Source organism: Phasianus colchicus, chromosome 13 (assembly GCF_987193195.1).
Source record: "Phasianus colchicus chromosome 13, bPhaCol1.hap1.1, whole genome shotgun sequence".
NCBI lineage: Eukaryota > Metazoa > Chordata > Aves > Galliformes > Phasianidae > Phasianus > Phasianus colchicus.
The window spans coordinates 12,279,077-12,300,869 of NC_143448.1; the positions used below are offsets into that span (position 1 = coordinate 12,279,077).

The 21,793-nt window shown below is 38.6% G+C and overlaps 1 protein-coding gene across 9 annotated transcripts in view; it reads left to right on the top strand.

The window, feature by feature from the left end:
- Nucleotides 1-21,793, top strand: part of CDH11 (cadherin 11) — a 742,884-nt gene that overhangs the window by 461,953 nt on the left and 259,138 nt on the right. Inside the window, exon 1 of one of the 9 annotated variants that reach the window (XM_031614929.2) lies at nt 8,953-8,999. The exons of the other annotated variants lie outside the window; for them this stretch is intronic. The gene's annotated coding sequence lies outside the window, so the exon portion shown is untranslated. Of the gene's footprint in view, nt 1-8,952; nt 9,000-21,793 lie in introns of those variants that run through there. 9 annotated transcript variants of the gene reach the window in all.

The window sequence follows — 21,793 nt, forward strand, 5'->3', positions numbered from 1 at the left end:
CTTTCTTATTTGGAATTGAATGCAGTTTCTTTCTAAACACAGAGCTGCGTTTTGGTTTGTTTTGTGAACGTGAAAAGTACTTTCTCAATCTGATCCTTGTGAAAATGCAGTAAATTCTTTACTTTTTAGGGAGTAAAGCAGTAAGCGACTTTACCTTTCATTTGATTAATTGTTTTTCCAGCATACACAGAACGTGGATACTCTATCCTTGAGCTTTTTCTCTCAGAAATAATCTTACTTGCAGCAGAAAATGAGATACTTTGAATGTTGTATCCTATCTCCTTTAACAATGATGTAGAAACACAGGTTTACTCTGGATTTTAAGGTCAAAATGTTTTCAGCATCTTAAAAACATGCAGAGTCCCATAGCTCATGAAACTCTTACTTTTAAAGTTAGTATTCCTGGTCTGGAGCAGAGGTCTCTGCACTGTTTGTCTCAGCCATTGGAGCCAGCCTTACCCTACTGATTCATTTCAACCTTTTGGTACTTTTATGTCATCTCGGTTTGAAAGGAAGCATTTCATCTGCATAATTCCATTTTAATTTGGAAATGTGTTGTCATGGGTTCTTTGTAGCTTGGCTGGATAAGTAGGGATCTGAATAGGATTTTTTCTTCATTCAACTCAGTGAGAGTGGATGTCTTTGTGTGACCTCCTACAGAAGACAGAGGTGATGGAGGTACATTCATATAGGAATTTGAGTCCTCATAAGAAGTCAGATCTTCTTGTTATCATAATGTCAATAATCTGGTTGTGTTTTATTCACACAATATAGAACTTTTGCAACATTCTATTTAAGGTGATGCCAAATTTACTGTTTTCTCTTTCATTTGCTTGCTATCTCGGGAAATTCATTATGTTAATATAATTTTTCTACAATTTCTCCTTATTACAATCTCTTTGTTGTTCCTTTTACTTCTTTTTTGTTGTTTTGTTGTTTTGTTTTGGTTTTTGTTTTGGTTTGGTTTTTTATCTGCTTGTCCTCTCAGAGATGTTCAGAACTATGGTGTCGTATGGTATGTTGGAACATCACAAAGTTTGTACTCATGAAGGTGAGTCCCACGAATGCTCACGCAGGAACAGACAGAACATGTGTACGTTTGTTGGGACCTATTGAACCAATACTAGGCTGAAGGTGGCAGTTTCCTGTATCGTGTCATTAATGGAGATGAGATGTGCTGTCAGCACTGCAAGTTGGAGTCAAAACAGTAGTCCTCAGAGTGGTGACATGAATTCCCCTTTGAAGGAAAGGTTCAAGAAGCAGCTCTCAGTGGGTAAAGTGATGTGTCCTGTCTTTTGGCATAGGAAAGGAGGGATTCTCCTGGATGTCCTGGAACTCTGACAGCTATCACCTTTTTGTACTCAAATGTAAACCACAATTGCCAAAGTGTACGTGAGGATTTTTTCATAAAACTTCATGTGCACACAACGGCAAAAGTTTGATAGCTGATTATTATGAAATATTTTGGATTTTTTTGGTGAAAATTTAGGATTCGTATGAGGCTTTTCCACTATTTTTCCTTCTTTCCATTTTCTCACTTCCCTAAAATTTCCAAGCAGCCAATTAGTAAGTCTAAAAAACCCATATGAACTTTGCAATGAAATGAACATTTACATAGCAACTGTGCTGTTAAAAAAACTTTTGCTGAAATAAGTTTTTATAAATGATTTACTGAACAATATGAATAATACAAGCTATCTTGATAATAAAATCTCTTTGTGAATAGTTAGTTTGAGGGAAAAGAGTAAAATTCAATGAATAAATTGTTCAGTCACTCCTGGCTCCATAATGAATTTTGGCTTTCAGTTTATTTGCAGAATGCACCTAGTTCTCTTTCAAGTTTTACCTTGACAATAGAATAATAAAATAACGAAAGTAATAAAATATACAGCTTCTGTATAAATTAGTATGTCATGTAGGTTCTCAAAAGCCACCTGCTTTAAGAATTCTAAGGGAAGCATGCAGGATAACACAGTACCAGTATAGGCCTTAAGTCATCTCTAACACTTCTTGGCTGCTAATGTAAATTTGCATCCTTGCATTGTAGCTCTTGGAGATTTGCATAAAGGAATGTCTGCATGGAACTTAGAATAGCTGAGGCTTTGGCTATTGTCCAAATTGCCATTTTAATACAAGTCTATTACTCTCTGAAGAACAGTAGCTTGAAAATTGACTTCTAAAACCTGATCCTTGATATAGCCAGTTTGATTTTTCAGTCACTCACTGAAGTCAATGGGCCTACTAATCAACTTTGAAATTAAACATGCTTTCAAGTTCTTAAGTACCTAAATGAGAATTTCAAATTCTATCTACTTTGATTATTGCCATTGTGAAAAATCTGACCATATGTTTTAGGTAGTGTCTGACTATTGAAGTGAAAATTAACACAAGTGATATTACGTTGGTGCTGTAGTGCTTATGAGATGAGATTAAGATTCCCAGAATGTGACAGTAGGTTATAATAATAGGAGCTCAGCACGTGATGAGGAATGGTTAAAACTATGATCAAGCAGAGAAAGTAAAAAAGTGATGGACCAAACTCTGTCAAATTCTGTATGCACTTATATTTGAATCATGCATTACTTTGCCTTCTTCAAGACTTCTCCTAAGGACTTTCCTAAAGAAAAGCACAATCTAACATTAGTGATCTAACTTAATTTGAGTTGTTCAGGAAGTACTAAAAAGAGAAAAGAAACAACAGTAAAATCACCTATTTTGTTTCTGTTAGTACCTGGACAAGCAGTTCCAGGGTGAAGTCAGCAAAGTGTAAAAGATATCCATTGTGCAACAGTATGATGTGACCAGTGTAAATATATGGCTGAAAATATAATTCTGTAAGTTCAGAACTATATACGAAACTGTTTCACGTTACTTCATGAGATTAGATAAGGTTTTATGTATGAGAGCAAGGTATGATTTACTGCCTCAGTATTTGTGATTATAATTATTCCTCAAAGTTAATTAGATGTCTTCAATTTTTCAGTGTTCTATCTGTCCATGACAGACTTCTCTGTTTATTGTTGTCTGACAAAAAGCACACGCATTCATAACGTTATTGCATGCCCCCTGGCATTACTTAGTTTTACAGTTCAGGTGGAGTTGTGCTGCATCACAAGATAGTGGCAGTGGTGCATGGCGGATAGCATGCAGCTAGGCTACTTTCCTCTCGCTGATTTGAAAATACCAACAAATTTAAAGGAGCCCAGGATGAAATAGAGTGCTTTAAAGTGTAGAAAAGTGATATGGTGTAAAATTGGACAAGAAATGAAATATCTTTTGTGTATTTGATGTAACATCTCTTTCTGTGCTGGAATTCTGCTTTCCTTGCATAGACTCAGCTAAATTCTTTGGACTGAGTATAGGCCCACTACCACAAATACATCAAAAATGCAAAATGAATAGCATTAGTGATCCCAGTATTTGTTTGAAATATTTTTAAGCCTTTAAAACTTTCACCTTCTGGACTCGGATGGACTGAGTACTCGCACTAACTCCAGTGGGGTGTCCAACAGCCTGTGCTTACTCATGGCTCCCAGCTGCTGGGAGTCACTTCCCCTCGCTGACCTCCTGGTCGCCGTGAGGTGGTTCTGTATGCATGGGCTGCTGTGTTAAACTGCTGAAATACAAAGTCTCTTCCATATTATATCAGATTGCTGCTCCAGCTCTAATGAACTCTCATGTTTTCAGGAACGTAGGAGGCGTTTTTGTTTCTGTTTATACGCATGTGTCTGCCATCCTTTTAAAGTGTTTTTTTTACAGTGTGTGCAGTGAATGCCCTGGTGTCCTTGTATGTCTTAAAGGTAATGAAAGCCAGGTGTTGGGAGTTGGGAGAGGAAACTTGAAGGATCCTATTGCAAATGATATGCAACAATAAATTAGAAATAGCTTCGTCTAGACAAAATAAAAAGTAAAAAATATATAATACCGGGTGGGTTGGTAGTAAATTACAGTGGAAGAAACTGATAAAGAACTTTCTTGGTGCAAATTTCACAACGAAGCAATTAATGAGAAGAATTGCAGTGTGCAGTCTGCAGTTGACTCCCAACAGAACGCTCTAGACTTTGCATCCTTTGACATTCATATGTGAGAAAAGACACTACTGATTTCTCATTTCCACCGGCAGTGAGATTTGTGAAAGCGGACTGTGCAAAAAGTCATTTCCTTTGCTTTCATCAGTTTATCTTCTACAGAAATTTAACTATATATCAGTATCTTAAGCCTATGAAAGAGATTTCTGTGATTGTAGATGTCAAATTTAATAACAATTATTTTCAATGTAGAGAAAGCCTCCCAAAATCCTAATGTGAGATCATTTTAAATGCATAGAGGAAAGTTAGTAAAATGTGTGTCTCTCTGACCTACTTGTAATATAAACACAAGAGATTTTCCTGCTGAAGTGCTACCTTTGTCAATGGGACGTGCTGCAGAGCTGCAGGGATTCTCTTTGTGCCGGCTTCCCGGGGGAAGCGCTTGAAGTCTGCATCCAAAATTACTGTTAGGTCTTTGAAGATGCCTGTTGCTTTATTTTACTTTGTTTTTATTTTATTTCATTTTTTATGTTGTGCTGTTTTATTTTTATTTTGGTAAAAAAGTTTGTTCTGAAGCCATGCTTATCTATACTTATGTTCCACTGCCTTTGGTTCTGTTTTAAAAAAAAGTAAAAGAAAAAAAAAAGCATTCCATACTCGTGTGTGCTCACGTTAAAAGAAGAGCAGGCACTCTAAGTACATATCTGCCAGTGTTGCTGTTCGGTGGCATTTAAAAACACTGCAGGGCAAACTTGTGGGGGTTTTTTTGTTTGTTTGTTTTATTGTTTGGGTTTTTTTTTGCTGTTTGTTGGTTAATTTTATCACTAGCTTTGAAATCATTTTCAAGAACATACCTGATGTATGCATTTTCCAAGTTGGAAGCACCTTCATTCCCATCCAGCTCTGTTTTTCTTTAAGAGGCTGCAAATCCACAAAATGTAGGGATTCAGAAGGTTGTTGTGTGTAGAAAGTTAAAAATACTGCTAAAGTCTGATCTGGGAGAAAATGACAACTTTTGTTCTGATTTTACCGGTGATGTCTTTTTGTGAATGGCTCTGATAGCACACTGTGCAGGTGAAGTTCTCAGGCTAGCAGTGACATAGAGCTCCTCAGCCAGCCCTGCTGCTGGCACCATAAGAATAGGCAGAATTCATGGCTGTTAATTTTTCAGAGGGATATTCTGGGAGCACTGATGGCCCCATCCTTTCAGTGGCAGTGGCAGGACTGCTAATGGCCTCTCCCAACTTGGGGACATTTGCAGAGTAGACAGTTTCCATTTCCAGAGTAATACATTGGAAAATCCTGCTTATTGTGTGCCATACCTCATAATGGAAAACAATATAAATTGGAACAAGCTTATTTAAATCTTTCAGACATGTATCATGTTCCTCAGGAACCGGCCAGAAATAGCCAAATAAATTACACCACAATCTTCAAAGGAGACGTGTTTTTGTTCCTTTTGAATCCACTTGGTATCTTCCATAGCTAAACAAATAGCAGGTGTGAGTTTCAATAAGAAACACGCAGTTCAAAAGTTTGCTGTGCTTCACACAACCCCACTCGGGCTGAGCTCCAGCCTTGAACTCATTAGGGCTGTGTAAGGAGCTTCCTGGCCCCGGCTGCGCAGACGGGACACTGGGAGCGGGGTGAGGAATGCAGAGGGCTTGAAGGCGCGTGGTAATGGAAACCAGATTTCTGATTGCCTGGGGGATGGGGCTTTACAGGAACTGGAGCATTACTGCTTCGGCATCCAGCAGTGCTGCAGGGAGTTGAGAAATGCTGAGCCTCCATGGCTCTTGGAATTGTGCTTCCCAGGAACCAGTCTGGAGGGACCCAGGGAGTCCGTCAGCACAGCCCCGTGCAGTTCAGAGGGCAGCAAGGAGTCCATAAAACAGCCACGAAGCTCCACTTCATTCTGGCATTCCCACCTCCCACTTGTGGCCCAAAAGCCGCCGACCATTCCCAGCACCTAATTTCCCTGCTGAAAGCAGAACAAAGAAAAGACTGTGATCCAGCAGGGAGATTTCCACTTGTGTTCTCACCAATAGGGGCTGCTGCTGCTGAGCCTGGCGTCATTTGCCTGGGAGAGAAATATATGTGCTTTTAGTGCCTATTGATGAACACCGTCAGTGTTATGTTAGCATCAGTCCGATTTTAGGAGATGGGATTTTTCACCTCTTTGGACTTTGTGTTACTGTCTAGCTGTAGTTTTGGAATATGTTCCCTATGTGATGGATTGGCAGATTTCTGTGGAGTTCCTGACTCTATTTTCCTGCGGTGAACTCTCAGAAAAAGTAAATTTGGAATTCATGGCAATGTCTTTCATATGCAGAACTCAATTCTGTCAGCTGTATTTCTTCATATCTGCTTTCTTCTGTTTGAAATAATAAAACTTAGTAGAGGAAATAAAAGGCTTGTAGGAATAAATATGCTTAGATTATATTCAATTAATAACTGAAAATGAATGATACAGTTAAACTGCAAGCTGCTCATATACAGGTTACCACAACATGAAATAGATTATTTAATGTTGTTGTGATGAAAATGTATCCAGTAGTTAATATGATTATCTGAATTATCCAGCTCATCCAGATGAGATCCAATAAGATCCTAACTACACACTGCATTACCATTCATTTCATATATACTGTATATTTTTACCATAAAACTGTTTAAATATTTGAAACAGTCACAAACAGAAGAAAATGAAATGTTTGATTGAAAACATGCAGCCACAATGCCTTATCCTGCAAACATTTGTTCATTTTCTTTCTCACAAGAAAAGCTATGGATTTTAAATCACCTTGTAAGTACTGAAAACAGAGCAGATTTGTACAATCCATTAGCAAGCTTGTCCCGAAGAGTCCAGTACAGAAGCAAAGAATTTTGTATTTAGTAATGAACTTTAGAATTATCTAAAATAATTTTGGTTCATGTTTGTTCATGAAATGAAAAAATTCCATTGTTATATTTTAGTTTATTGCAAAAGGAGGATTATGTGATATAGAGGTAGATTTTAGAATTAAGAAACTGAACAAAATGGCAGAAAAATACATCACGATCTTCTCAGGCATGGTAAACTGTAGAATGCCTTTGAAATATTTAAAACGTCATGGATGCTCCAGTTTCTTTCCAGGCTCCCATTCTCACTGCTGGGCTCAATGAATAATCTGATCAGGTATTCTATCAAATTTCAGTTCCTTGCTTTGTTGGCTCGAGAGAATGGGCAGCAGGGGAGTGGTGGTCATGCTAAGTCAGGCTATAGGCAGAGAAATGCCATAGAATTTAAGTTGGGATCTTGCTTAGCGTGATCAAAACTCTTAGAACAAATTTGTAAGGTACTGACTGATAAATTTCAGTGTAAAACTGTAGGACAGAATTTAAGGTGCTCCTCAGTGCAGAAGTTTGCTGAAGAACTACACAGATTAGCAGCTGAAGAGTCTGAAATTATCTTCTCTGCAATAGCAAATATGATTAGGTCTTTTGAATGTATTAGACTCTCTGGGAGTACTTTTCTGAATATGGTATGGTGTATAAAATATTTTCTTTGTATATGTGCCCATTATTATAGTTAATGAGATTTAATATATGCATACCAAGTGCACATTATATGTGTAGGTGCTTTAAGAATCACAGAACTTTGCAAACAGTTCCCAAGCATTACCCATCTTTCTTTGGAATCTGCAAGGTCAAACTACGCAGCATTGACTGCAGATGAAAGAAGAGAAACGTGCCTTTGTTCTTCCTTTCAGTTCATATATACATTTTAATCTATCACCCAAATGCTTGTAAAGCAAAAATGAAATATATTTTGCATTTTTAAAAAGTTTTCTTTATGAACAAGGAGTGGCAGAGCTGTATTAATTCATGGCTATGTGGCATAGTGTGCATTTGGGGCTGTTTACTACCCCGGATTTACCTCCAGATTGCACATGTTCTGGCCCAGTGTTATACCTCAGTCATGGTGGGCCAGACAATGTGTCCTTTTAAATACATCAAATCTTCAGCATATTCTGAATGTCACTGCTGAAGTTACAGACAAAATGAATTTCAGTCTTTGAGAGAGTTCTACCCACAATGCCAAGACTTCAACCAAAATTGTAGGCATCAGCATCAGTATTTCAGCTCAGTATTTCCTTGTAAGAAATCAGTGTTAGACATCCCATTGCCACAAATGAGTATCTCCATGTGAAGAGCTCTTGAAGCTTTGTTACTGGGCAGCAATGAATGCACAGTGCAGGTGTGAGGAGGAGAATAATGCTGACTGCAGCTGAAGAGCATTTATCTGGGAGGAGGGGCTTTGCAGGGTTCTGCTCCATCTTACTCCTATAAAGCCTTAGATGCATTTTGTAATAGATGTCACTGGGTACAAATAGGTATGGGTGGAAACATTAGACTTGTGCTTACCACAAGGCTACTGAGCCATGCTTCTTTTAGTCTTCCTTTTTTTTCTTTTTTCTTTTTTTCATCTTTCCTGAAATGAGGATTAGTTTCGATAGGCAGTGGAATAGCACTCCCTTTCTCCCAGCACGTATACCAGCAAGCTCATTGGTTGCAATGAGCTAACTTTCCATGTAGAGAAAGCATATGTGGTGCTGGTGTGTGCAGTCTCTTGAGTCTTACATGAGCTACAAAATTGCTCACACAGTCTGGGCTCGTAACAGCCTTACAGCAAATTTTCAGATTGAATTTTGAAAGGGTGATGAGTAGGAATGTTTTGGTGTGATATTTTGAACTTAGATTTTTGAGTTTAATCCTGTTGAAGTCAGTAAGGGTTGGTATCTGTCCTCTCTTCCCCAGCCTCTTACAAGTGGGAGGAGGGTGAGAGCAGCTGCTGCTGTGATGAGTTTCACCTGGGTGTGTGGGGGGGGTAGCATTTAGGTGTATCCTTTAAATAGATGAGGGAGCAAAGAGCACCTGATCTTGTGGAGGTTTGCTCGTGAGCAGAGGTTTGGCCAGCAACTCCTCTAGGTAGGTTGTTCTAGAAGATTCTCGCTTAGAAAATGAAAATGCATTTCCTTGCTTTCTTATGTGGTGATGTTCTTATATATGTGCATATCTTTTAACATATCTAATTTGTTCTTATATGTACTTAAGATGGAAATACAGGGGCAGATTGCAGTGCTATGCGATGGAGGGCAACTTTAGAAAATGTTTCTCAGCTGTAGGGCTGAGGTACTTACCTCACTGCTTTGAGCTCCTGAAGGCTGAACTTGAGCTTTCTTTTCTTACTAAATCCAGACTCAACACTGAAAAAGAAATCAGAATGGTACTTTTCTGGAGTAAGGTTGTTATTGGTGCTATTGACAGCAATTATGGTGGAAATATGCCTGTTCTTTTATAGAGAACTTTTCAGGTTATTCCTATAATGAGTTGTATGACTACTTGCACAATTCTTGCTTTCTTCCTCAAAACCTTACCCTTAAAAGCTGTGGTTGAAATTGGGCTATTGGGAATGGTGTAAATGAAGCTTTTTATTTTTAAAGCAGAAGGGGAAATTACTTAACGTAGTTACAGTAAACAAGCTTGCAATGCCTGTAATGAGCCGGTTTAATTGTGCCTGAGTCCCACTACTCATATATGCCATTATTTGTGAAATACCGTTAACTTAATTCCAGTTATTAAATGGCAGCTAACTGTTGAGCTTTCTTTACCTTAAAATAGTCAAATAAGCTAGTGTGAATTGTGAAAAGGCTGTGGTTGTTTCAGTAAGGTTATATCTATTGTTGGATGAAGTCAAAGATTTTAAGTCAGCATTCACTGAATCAAGTAACTTACAGTATATAGATTGAACGCCCTCTGTTTCCTTTGCACCATGTAGCATGGTTGGGTGGAATGAGGAAGCTACTGGCAACAGCTTTCCTTAGGGAGTGTGGGCAGAGAGGGAGGGTGGCAGGACCTGGTGGGCTCCTGCAGTGGAGTCCATCTGTGTCTCAATGCTGCAGGCTCTGTGATGCAGAGCAGTGGCTTTTCTGGGCAAGGAGAAAAACTTCATGCTCTGTGGAACCTAAAATGTTTCACCTTATGAACGCGATGAAGCTGATGACTGTTTAATACCCAGTGTTGTCTGTTTAGATCTGCAGTAGAGCAGCAGTACTTAGTACTACAGGGGAACTGCTATTTTCTGTATTTACCACTCGTTATTCAGAAGACAATTATTCTTGCCTCACGCTCAGCTTCCAGAGTGTACCTGAATGTAGCCAAACACTGGGAAGTGCCTGGGGATGATACTGGTCTGAGGGGGTCCGTTGTGCTGGCTGCTCTACTGCCTGTGTGTGCTACCCAGCTGAACCTGATGAGCTGCAGGATTGGAGGCAGCTGGGGTCTGCCACCACCAGTAGGGATGGGAGGGACTGATACTCACCCTTCTGAGCCACCCAGCTGGAAAATGGGATTAGAAAGAGTGGTTGAAAAATGAATATTTAAACTATCTTGAAGGTTAAACCTAGGGAAATGATTTAATGGAAGGCAATCATCACTGTTCTGCTGTTAGCACAATCACTGCATGGTGTTACCTTTTACAGACAGGGCTTGCTGTGGAAGTTTCTTTTCTGCGTTTTCTTCTTATTTTTTTCTTAATCTGATTAAACATTCTTATGATATTGAGCTGTGTTGCACCGCTGGCATTGCCAGATGTGTCAGAATCATTATGACTACTTGCTGAGTTCTGTGTAATATAGATACAACAGAGCAGACATTGAAGTAGAACCAGTAACAGGCTGTAACACACTTACTGCTAAGGCTTGAGGTTAGCTTGTCCCTGGTAGGTTAAGGAGCTACTGGGAGGAACATGAAATATGAATTATGCAGTGCAGACACTTGTGTAGGGAAAAAACTGGTATTTTTAGGAAGGTTAATTGACCCTTTGGAGTTCAGGTGAACTTTGTGTCCAGTTCATAGTCCATAAATTTTAAAGCAGGAAAAAGAACCATAATATTTTCTCCTCTCTTCAGTGTAACGAAAACATTCTCTTTTACTATAATTGGTATTGTCAAATGGAGGACTGTTCAAGTAATCAGCGACATAATTAGGAAAGCTCTTTTGCTCGCTACCTTCAGTTGAAATACAATGCTTATTTCTAATGCCCTCTGCAGTAGGGCAGTGTTCTTAAAGGAGAGGGGGCAAAAGAAAACTTCAATGAACAAGGGAGTTGGGAAACTGCTACATCATGTTTTTTTATAACAGTCTCAAAGGTAGATTCAGCTTTCCATTTTTAGCAAATAAGACTCAGGTTAGGAGGTCTGCAAAGTGTAACTTTTCTTTCTTTTCCCATCCCTCCCCCTTCCCCCTTTTATTACTCCCTCGGGAACTGCAGATTTCCATGCTCTAGGATATCTTTATAAGTAAGGGAAATTAAACCAGGTAGCTCAAGAAAACTGTTCTTTGGAATAAGGTTAGTATGCATTGTGGAAGTTGGAAATGAGCAGACATGCTCTGAGGACTGTTTGATTCCCTCCACCAGAGATTTCTCTTGCATTTTAGGGAAAATTTCTCAGTTTTAGCATGCTATGATTTATTTATTTCTAGACTGTTAGTGTGTTTTTCTGCATGCAAGATATTTGAGATTTACACTTGGAGCTGTTGATGAACTAGTGGGACTAGGAGTTAAAAAGAAAAACAGCCAATTTTAGGGAAGAGGATGTTGCTAATGAAAGAACAAGTTTCCATTTTTGCATTCCTTGAGGGGGGGAAAATAAGTGATGATAGAAACCCGAAGTGTGCTTGTAAGTGTGTGACTGGAACTGCTGAAACTTTTCCAGGGTTCACTGAAGGAGGTGGGCAGTTTATAAGCATTTTTTATTAAAAAAACAAACAACAAAAAGCAGATGCTGAAGAAAGCCATGCAGCCTGCGTGTGCTTTGTTAGTAGCTAAGGGTAAGAAGCCCAGTGTGTCCTGAGCTGTGTGTGTGATCTGTGCTGAGCTGCTCCCTACTGGGAGTGTTTATGTGAACTTAGCACAACTTAGAACAACTTAGCATGGTAGTTACTGGAGAAATAACTGCCAGAAATAACCCCAAAACCTCAGTTATATCATGCAAATAATTTTACCCGACAGCAAGGTGTCTAAACTTGTGCTTGCCTTTAAAACTCTTCCTTTCCAGCGGTACTATTAATAAACATATGCCTAATTTGTGTTTTCTTTCTCAAAAAGTACTGCCGAAATGTTCCTGCATTCTATGCACAACTTTCTTGTCAACTGAGTATGATGAACTGTTCATGTGGTATTTTAAGCAAGTTAGATGAGGTGGTGGATGGAAATCTGAAGTATGTAAGCTGTTCCAAAAATAATGCCTCCTATTTATTTCAATATAACTATCTTAGAGCCGAAGAGCACAATCACACTACTTGATAATGCAAATTCTGAGCTAACAAATGCTATTTTTTTGACTTAGTCACCACCACTAGCTGTGCATATACACACACGATTAACTGTGGTTGCTTGTTCTAACAGTGCAATCCGATTTTATTATTGAGTTTTGTTTGGATGAAGGGTCAGTTAACCCAACAGACACGTTTTAAAGAATCACAGTATGAAATTTATTGATTACAACTTTTATCCATGTCATTTTCCGATTGGATTAAGATTATGTGCTTTTGCTCTTCTGCTATTTATAAAGGTTTACACAGGGGCACGTAAGCAGCAGTTGCTTTTGTCATTTAGTTATGTGTAATATGCATAGCTTGCTCCTGAGCCATTGTTATCAAAATTCCTACTCCAGAGTGAAAGATGCTTTTTTTCTTTCTTTAAGTCAAGATAATTTTATTTTGATACTTCCTGGAAGAGTGAGCAGATGTACCCATTTTAATCAACTGTACTTAGTCTGTTTTCCCTAAAAATAAAAATTGTTGAAAACTCATGTAACCATGTAACATGAAGATTTGTAATAGATAAATATATATTTTTTTCTGCTGTAAGAAAGTTTTCTACCATGTAAATAATGTTTTTCATAGTGTTTTGTCTTGCACAGATTGGATTCTTCTACTGTAGGAATCAACTAGGGAATTGAAGTCTCTTGACAAAAGGAAGGCAGTCTCTTATGTAAGCTTGTGGAGATCAGATACAGTCTGAGGAAGGTCAGATTTTATGTGCACAGCCCAATCTTCAGTATAATTTAGCATGTTAGCTATTGGAGTCTTCCCCCAGAGTAAATAAAGTATCTGACAATTGAGATACCTCATTAGACCTGAGTTCTTCAGAAAATCTGACACATGATCCTTCTGAAAGTGTTGGATTCTCTGCACATCAATAAAGATAATTTACTATGTTTTATCTGAAAAAGATTTTCTCTCTTCTAACAAGGTCGGAAACATCCAGTGTTGTTTTTGTATGTTTCTGTGGTATCAGTGCATATGTTGCCAGTGTGTGTCAGTACTGCCTTGCTGCAGCTGCCCCTGGGTTCAGCACACACGGTAACCTGCACATCACTGCCTCCCTCTGACCGGGGCGTTTGTTGATAAGCTCTAATCTTGAGCCATTCCAGTCTTGCTTATTGAACTTATTTTCCTTCTTGTGGTGTTTCAAATCAAATAAAGATTTGTGAATATAAAAACTTCAGGAGTATATATTAGTAATCCAGTTGAGTGAGAATTTGAATTACAGGCCATGTGTTAACGTTAGGTGCTCAGCCATCTTCATTCTGCTGCCTTGGATCTTCTGTACTGTTTTTGATCCCAATAGCTGTGTAGCCACAGGAAAATATGTTTATGTTAACACTTCCCATCTTAAATTCCCATATCTGCTCTGAAGCAATGAAGAAATTGTGAAACATATGGTTAACTGCTTGTCATGTGAAATGCTTTTGGAAACTGCAGATGCAGTATCAGGCAGGAGAGTGAGTGAAATGGCAGTGTGTGCTGCAGCTTCATCTTGGAAACAAATGCTTTAACTAGTCACACGTGTGCTTTTGTGTGTATTAGTTTAGGTTTTAAGATTTTGAGGAGTAGCTCTTTGATGAGAGAGAATTTTGACATGAGGAAATTTCTGTGCTTTCTTGTAGGGTGGATGCTAACAAAATTCAGATTCTTAAGGAATTCTTCTCTTTGGTGCTATGATTTAAAACAAACAACTAGCTTATTCTTTTTTTTTGTATACATTCTTGGTAATAAATAAAAGAGGTGTCAGACTATCTTGCTTTCTTCACAAAATACAGAAACCGTGTAGCTTAAGTCACATATCATAGCAAGTTATCTTTTGTTTTTGGAATTAATTCCTTTAAACAGTTTGCTGTGCTTCTGCTGTTATGCCCGCAAGTGTGTGTAAATGCGTTACGTGTTGCAATCTAGTAAATGAAGCATTGCAGAATGATCTGTGGGAAAGGATTCATTGCTGACTCAAAGCCTGTCCACACTTGCACGGAATGCACTGCAATAGCACTTTAAGCCTCCACGCGTTTTCCAGCCTCCTGGTATACTGTAGATGTTGCAGTGCACATTCTGCTCTGTAACACACATGTGCAGCTCTTGGTGAAGTCAGAGAAGCCATTTGGCTTGATGTTTTGGCAGAATTACGGTAGCCTCAGAAATTCTGGATTTAGCTTGCGAAGATGAAAGAAACCTAAAACTAAAACAATCTCAGGAAATGGCCCAGGAGTCTTACACTGCTAATCATTTGAGCTCTGTGTTATATTAAGTAATGCTTTTGGTTTTTGGATCTACTCTTTTCTCCCCATTCCTTATGATATGAGAGACAAGTAGAGGGAATAGGAATTTCTCAGAGTTGGTGCTGCTGCGGATCACTTTTAGGCAATTTGGGGATTATTCTTTCTGATATATCTAACAATGTTTTAAAATATCTAACAATGTTTTTACAAACCTTTATTTCCCAACTCCTTTTAACTATTATCATATTTTGGAGCAAAGAACATCTTAGAGTGAAGTCACTTTGAAGTAGGAAGAGGAAACAACGACATCTAATGCCTTTTCAGAGTAATCCATTGGTGGCTGCAAAGAAATGTTATTTCCTTAATTTAGGAAATGTACTTAAAACGGATATGGAATTATTCAGCCATGATTACACTTTGTGTTTGCACTGGTGCCTGAAAAGTCATGGCTAAATGCTAGCTGATGACTGTCTCGAGTATGCGTAGCTTGGTGGTAGCAGTGGTTAGAAATTTGTTTCAATCTACTGAATGTGACACCTCCTGTACCTTGCCTTAACATTTGATTTATCACCTCATAATACTGGTTATAAATTTTCTTTGTGAATAATGTGGAAGGAAAAAAAGTTTTATCAAAGATGTGCCCTTTCAGTTCTGAATACTTTATTTTTTACTGGGATTTCTTAACTGGTTTGATTTAGAGCTTGTAAACTTCCGTTTTCTTTCACTGTCATCTCCTTTTAAGGCTTTGGTAGCATGTGGGCAACAAAAAGATTTTTTTAGGAAAATGGAAATACAGCTGTAGCTCCCTGAAGCTTTGTGAAGAAGTGTTTGCAGCAAGGTTGATTGAGAGATTGTCAATATCTCAAAGCCTTTTATTCTGATCTTGTCTTGTTTCTCATAATCTGTTGTGTTGCTCCAACTCTCTCTCTACCTAACTGAAGTGAACTACCTCATAAAACAAAAACTCAGCAACCAAAGAGCTCATTTCTTTGTCAGCGTTGCCTGCCTGAGGGTAGTGGCACCAGACGCGATATGTGAAGTACATCAGCTTGTTTAGTTACATGTAGGTCCAGGAGATCATCCTGGGGAGAAGCCAGTGAATATCTGTGAAGTGTCAAGGATGCACTGAAGGCTGAAAGAATATCAAGACATGTGACAAAACTGCAATATGTGAACCTAAATTCCTTGTCTCTGGCTCACAGATGACTCTGAGCTGACAGAAGTTTCATGACAAAAGCTTCCAAGGAGAAGCTAGTGCTTTAAGAAACAGCTCAGATGCTAAAGAACTAGAAGGGCAGACTGATGCGAAGAAAAAGAATGGTCCCAACATAAGGATCAAGAAAACTTTCAAAATATTTTCATAGTATCTCAATGCTCATTTACTGTTAAGTACTGCAAACAGGACCTGTTGGTTGCTGATCACTTTTAAAATCTGTCCGATGTAGTATAGGTCTTTGATGTCCTTTGAAAATCCATTCCTGTCTGTGTATGCTTTGGGATCTAAAAACCTATCCTAGCTTACAAACTACGTGAGCTTGTGAGCGAGTTGTCCCACTTGAAGGGCTAAGTACTGTCATGATTTTTGTTATTCTGTGCAGCAGGTTGGTGTGTGGAAAGGTCTGAGCACAACTTGATTCCGCCTCAAGTGTAGTAGTTCATTGGCAAATGCTGCTAATCCATTGCACCACTATTGTCGCTTTACCAAACAGTCTGGGGTGTCATCAAGAAAGCTCTTGAAGCCTTATCCTACTTTTACAGCAATGTAATAATATCGTTCTGAGTGGGAGAGTCTTAAATCTGAATGTAAAACCACCTTAAAGTCTTCTATTTTCTTTCTTTTTCCTTATATATTTTGGAATAAAAGTATTTTAAACACTTTATCATAATTTGAAAAATGAAATAAACATGCTTGGTTGTATAAATAGAATTCAAAAACTTGGAAGCTGCTGGATTTCCTTTCTTGATTCAGTCCCCCTGCCGTGGCAGTGCTGGTCTGAGATGTGGGGTTAGGTGGCTGGTGGGCTGCAGCACCCAGTGGGGCGACTTCGGGGGCTGCTTCATCTTGTCTGAGCTGCAGCTTTGTGCCTCCTGCCTGTGTACTGAGAAGAATGAGCTTCCTCCTGCGCTGGTGTCATGCCAAGCAGAGCGTGGAAAAACCATAACATTGGTGATTTAACAGTGGAGGATGCACAAAGGCAGGTGGCTCAAAGCCTGGTGTTGCTAGCTAAGGGACAGTGAGTAACTGATGTGATGTGAGGGCTGAAGTACGGCTGTCCTATCCACAACTTGGAGCAGAGTTCCTGAGTGTGCTGCTTGTAATGCTGTGTGCCTCCTGCAGGCTACCACTTGGCTATTGCTTCTTTGAGAACTTTGGAATTATGCTGTTGCTTGCTCTGTAAACAAGTGGCAGAACTATTTTATCTGGCTCAGAGTGTATCAGAACACGTGTGATGTTTCCCTGGAAGAAGTGTGCTTTTCTGGTGTCTGAAGAGCTGATAGTTAAATAGTATTATTTTGCAATGTTTTTAAGGTTACATAAATGTAGGCAATTAGTAAGAAAGAAAGTATTAGAGGAGAACATTAAAGGGAGAGGTTAAAGTGTTTTGTTTTTTTTTTGTGTATGTCTGCAAATTACTACTATTATTATTATTTTAAAATATCTTTTTCAAGACTATGGAAACCTCTATGGAAATAAATTATTCCTTGAACTTGTTTGAGATAAAGGTGCTTAAATTGATCGTTCTCTCCATGGAAGTAATAAGTGCTAACATTCAGCCCAGTTGGGATTATATTGGCAATTCGGGATCTTAAGATACTCCAGATCGTTATTTTCTCATTCATTTCAAGAGGAAAGTCACAGATTTAAGGGAAGATGGGACAGTTTTTTTTGTACGTGCCATTTTGAAAGTAATATGTTTGCAGATGAGGCCATGTCAGCCCTATTTTGTGACTAAAGATGAAATCATTGCTTGACTGCATTTTCCTGGGCGAAAAATGTCCCAAAGTTTTATTGCACTGCGTTGTTCTCAGCTACAATGCAGTCTCCATATGTTGCGTAAATATTATTTTCTGCTGAGCTGCGCATAATCTGTGTCATTGCTCAGCCCACAAATGAAACTGGTCTGCCTTCTCTGGGCAAGGGCAGCACTTTGCTGTTATCTCCTGTAAGCTGAATCTTCTTGTAGACATTTATCGTACCGTGTTCCTGCAGTGGTGCTTTTGCTGTGTGTATTGGTTGTGACAAGCAGTTATTTATATTCCTTGCACAAGAATTGACACTATGCTACCATTCTGCAAAGGGTTAAGCTTCAGATGATTGTGCTGGAAAGCAAGAAATAAAAAACAAAAAAATTCTGCCCCCATAGAAGGTATGCAGCTGGAAGAATATAGCTTATAAACGATGCTACAAATTATGAAGTACTTTTTTCACAAGCAACACTTGAAAATAAGAAATCTCCTACGTATTATTTTGGAGAGTCTGCAGAATTCTTTCTGAGGGGCGGGAAAGGAAGACTGGCCTTCCCAACTCATTTTTTGGTTATACTTCTATTAGTTTTTTGGCTTACCGTCTATAGTTTGCTGTTAACTTTGTTATTATTAGGGAAGGTTTTCTCCCAGCAAACATTTACTTTGTGCTATGCACCGCACTTTGCAGCTAGGAAAGCCATTATCAACAATGATAGTGGCTCTTCAGCATACCACTTAAAATTTTCAGCAGCGTGCTAGAACTTTAACCTAGATGTAGCACTGTAATGATACGTCGTGCCTAAAAAATGAAGTGCCAACTGCCTCCTGGAAGTGGTACACAACTATTTAAAGCCTGAAGATTGTTACCAGTACTTACAGTAGCTTAACTTTTTCAGCAGAAGTACTGTCCAGACGTGTTACATGATGAGCAGGATAGCAGTAATCGGAACGGGCTCCTTATAATCAAAGGCTGTCTTTAATGAACCACAGGCTGTAAATTAAATGCAAAACAAACAAACTTGTCTCATTAAGAACTTCTAAATGAAACAAATAAACAAGAAACTTGATTACATACATTTCATGTTCTTAATTTCTAATTGTTTGCTTCCAAACATGCTTTGGTTGCCAAGTGGCTTATATTTTCAGGCAGGAAATGCATAGTGAAGATGGTTTTAATTGACCACTGGTTCAATAGTTAAATATTTTCAAAAAATTACACCTGCAGTAGTAGCAAATTCTGAATGTTTGATGGACCTGTGTGTATTAAACCTAACTTTAAATTTAATTTTTTCTTAATAGCATTGTTATAAGCCATTTTAAATTTCCGCTGGAGGAAAATCTTCAGGAAAAAGTTTTTCTTAACACTGTGATGTTAAAGTATGTCAAAGAATAGTTAAAGGAATAATTACATTTCTAGTTAATTTCATTGTCAAATTTTTTCTTTTCCTCTGAACCTCTTTTCTATGCCTTCACACTGTGTGATTTACTACAGGCAACACTTGAGTATGTCCTTAGCAAATCTAAGCATACGCTTCCAAGTTTTTTCCTCTTCTCAAGCAAAGAGGTTCTCCCTTTTTACAGTTTACAAAAGACATCCTTGGGGCAGAATAAATATTGTGGATTTCTTTGTTTACATGTGGCATGTGGTTTTGTGATTTCTTAAAGAGGGAAAAAAAATAAACCTTGAGAACCTCTACATACAACAAAACAACTTTCTTGCATCCTGAGACCAATCTGTGCTCTACAGTTTCAAATACACAGCTAAGTAATAAAGCTATAAAATGTTATCTTTGCAGTACAAAAAAACACTCTTAGAAAAGCTTTAATTCACTACAGGTTTTTAGAGGAAAGAATAGAGAACTTCCCCTGCTTACTGTACGCTTAGGCTTGAACTGCTGTTTTTCTTGCTTTTTTTGAAATTCTTAATTTTCAAGTCTCTTACTGCTTTTTTCTTTTCCTCCTTGGTAGAACAAATCATCATATGCAGTGCTAACATGCTGCACATTTATGTTCCATTGGAACTCTGCAGTAGATGTGTACATTACTGACAGGACTGTTAATATATCTGGAGTCGTAGTTCTGGTCATTGCTTCATGTGTAAATAGTGCCTGACTGCAATGTGCTCTGTCATGAGATCTTGTAAGAAGTGAGAAGTTATTGATCTTGTTTACATCGGTGGGTCTTTAAGAGAAGGCCTGCATTTCCCTCTGAAATCATGCTAGCTTCATCCAAGCCTGTTGGATACATAGGATTAAGTATATAAGTAAATACAAGATACTACAGCATCCAGAAATTATTAGGGAGGGAGTTGCTGAATGGTGTTAACTTAAAAAGGGTAAAGTCATTATCCCCTAACTGGCTGGGCTCTATTTGCTTCAAGGAAAATCATTATATTGACTTTTTTTTTTTCTTTTAAAGAAAGCAGATACAGTATTTGGATTTAAGTTGCAGTGTTTCAGAGCAGTTTGTTACATCTCTTCACCTACTTGTGGGGAAGAGAATGAGCTAATGGAGATACTTTCCACAGACTCTTGATGTGTTCATTACCTGACTGGCTGACAACCAACTGTGGAAGAATTTAGGAACTAAAGAATAGTAGAACAAGTGGAATGAAGCCAACTGTTCTACACTGGTATGAAACAGAACTTAATTAGGAATGGGTACAAACTTCTTTTGGAAGAACTTTTCTTTGTTTGCTAATGATATAAAAAAAAATATTGTTTATCTGAAAGAAAGCAAATCCAACAGTGTTATTGACTGTTAAACAGTGAAGCATTGATTTAAGATTTCTTTACTATGCATTGTGCAATCTTTTGAAGTAAACAGTGCATGAACAATGCTAGTGGGTGATGGCTGATACTTCAATAACAACTGTAAATTATGTTGGTACTGAAATATTTACATGGTGCTTCATGTACCCTTTGTACCAAACTCCTGTTATTAACTGAGATGTCACAGTTTTCCTACGTAAATGATTCCCCCTCATCAAGAGGAAAAAAATATGCTGTTAAAAGAAACTCAGAAGATTTCCTGGCAGAGTTTTGTAATAAAAGTAGATTGGCTTTCAAATTGTATTTGCTTGATTTTAGTACTTTAATTAGTTTTAAATATAATCATAGAATCACGCAGGTTGGAAGGGACCTCAAGGATCATCAAGTCCAACTGCAGTTAACCATAGTGCCCTAACTCTAACAACCCTCTGCTAAGTCATATCTCCGAGCACTGCATCCAGACGGCTCTTAAACACATCCAGGGACGGTGACTCAACTGCCTCCCTGGGGAGCCTATTCCAATGTTTAACCACCCTTTCTGTAAAGAAGTGTTTCCTGATGTCCAACCTAAACTTACCTTGGCGCAACTTGAGGCCATTTTCCCTTGTCTTGTCACCTATCACCAGTGAGAAGAGACCTACCCCACTCTCACTGTAAGCAACTTTCAGGTACTGGAAGAGAGTAATAAGGTCTCCCCTCAGCTGCCTCTTCCCCAGCCATCCAGCCAGTGGTTCACCCAGTGAAGCGTACACCCATCCAGACCATGGGCTTCTCCTTGAGAATGTTACAGGGGACAGTGTCAAAGGCCTTACTGAAGTCCAGGTAGACCAAATCGACAGCCTGACCCTCATCCACTAAGCGGGTCATCTCGTCATAGAATGAAATCAGGTTTGTCAGACAGGATCTACCATTTGTAAACCCATGCTGACTGGGCCTGATCCCCTGGTTGACTTTTAGTTGGTCCACGATGGTTCCCGAGATTATTCATTCCGTGATCTTCCCAGGCACCGAGGTGAGACTGATAGGCCTGTAGCTACCAGGATCATCTTTCCAGCCCTTTTTGAAGATGGGCGTCACATTTGCCAGTTTCCAGTCCGCTGGGACATCACCAGTTAGCCAGGACTGCCGAAAAATGACGGACAGTCTCTCTCTTTGTACCTCTTTGTTATCAGTTACACTGAGTGATTATGTCAAAAATAATTACTCAGATGTTTCTCAAAAATTGCTTCACATCTATTCCAGTACTTGTCTTTAACGTGCAGTAGGAAGATACATGTTCCAGTGAGTAGGAAATCAACACGCAGTTGACTTTAGTTCTGTCTTTAGTCTTGGTCAAAATAACTTTTTTGCTGTTACCTTTGCTTTAGGAAATTGATAACTACGTCAGGCTGAAGTATAAAAATATTCCAATACTCTCAAAACTGTA